Source organism: Grampus griseus (assembly GCF_964374135.1).
Source record: "Grampus griseus genome assembly, chromosome: 14".
Lineage (NCBI taxonomy): Eukaryota > Metazoa > Chordata > Mammalia > Artiodactyla > Delphinidae > Grampus > Grampus griseus.
Window position 1 is genome coordinate 4666746 of NC_139008.1, and position 1468 is coordinate 4668213.

The window sequence follows — 1468 nt, forward strand, 5'->3', positions numbered from 1 at the left end:
CTCTCTTTTTTTTTAATTAATTAATTAATTTATTTATTTATTTTTGGCTGTGTTGGGTCTTTGTTGCTGCGCGCAGGCTTCTCTAGTTGCGGTGAGCGGGGGCTACTCTTCTTTGCGGTGCACTGGCTTCTCATTGCGGTGGCTTCTCTTGTTGCGGAGCATGGGCTCTAGGTGCTTGGGCTTCAGTAGTTGCGGCACGTGGGCTCAGTAGTTGCGCAGCATGGGCTGTAGAGCTCACAGCCTTCAGTAGTTGTGGCGCACGGGCTTAGTTGCTCTGCAGCATGTGGGATCTTCCCGGTCCAGGGCTGGAACCTGTGTCCCCTGCATTGGCAGGTGGATTCTTAACCACTGCACCACCAGGGAAGTCCCCTGCTCTCTTTTTAAAAAATTGTTTTTAAGTTTTAGTTTTAGTTTTTTTGGTCACGCCGCCACATGGCTTGTGGGATCTTATTTCCCCCGACCAGGGATGGAACCTGCGGGCTCGGCAGTGAGAGCGCTGAGTCGTAACCACCGGACCGCCAGGGAATTCCCTTAAGTGATCTTCTTTGCACAGATATCCTCCCCTCAATAATTTGTAATGCCATTCTATCTCTCAAGAGCAGCTAAAAATTCTATCAATTGAATATGAATAGCAGTATGAACAAACTCTGACTGCCCTCCTTAAAATGGCAATCTCGTTCACAAATTTCCTTTCTCCACAGCCCTTATTATTAGAATGTTTTTAATTGTGGTAAAACACACTTAACACACAATTTACCATTTTAACCAGTTTCAGGCATCCAATTCAGCGGCATTAAGTGCACTTACATTGCTGTGCAGCCATCACCACCGTCCATTTCCAGAACTCATTTCATCTTCCCAAACTGAGACTCTGTCCCCATTACACACTAACTCCCCTCCCCCTCCCCCAGCCCCGGGCCCCACCCTCTACTTTCTGTCTCTATGGATCTGGCTCCTCCAGGGACCTTATAGAAGTGGGATCACACAGTATTTGTCCTTTCGCGTCTGGTTTATTTCACTTAGCGTGATGTCCTCGAGGTTCGTCCACGTTGTAGCAGGTGTCAGAATTTCCTTCCTTTCTAAGGCTGAGGAGTGTCTGTTGGATGGATGGACGCATTGTGTTTATCCATTCATCCATCCATGGATACTTGGGTTGCTACCATTTTTCGGCTATTGTGAATAATGCCTTGTCTTTTCATATAGAGTAAAATTAGGTTCCATGAGTGCAGGGATTGTTGTGTGTTTTGATCATCGACGTATTTCATATGCTTAAAACAGAGTCTGGCACACAGTAGGTGCTCAACAAATATTCACCGGATGAATGAATGCACGAATGTGCTCCTCGTTGCTGTTTTTGGGGGTCTCTGTCAATGGGATCTCCAGTCATCATACTTTAGAGGTTCTAGGTCCATCTGGCCAGCACTTACCAGGTCCCTGCCCTGCTCATTGGTTTGTTCATTCATTCATT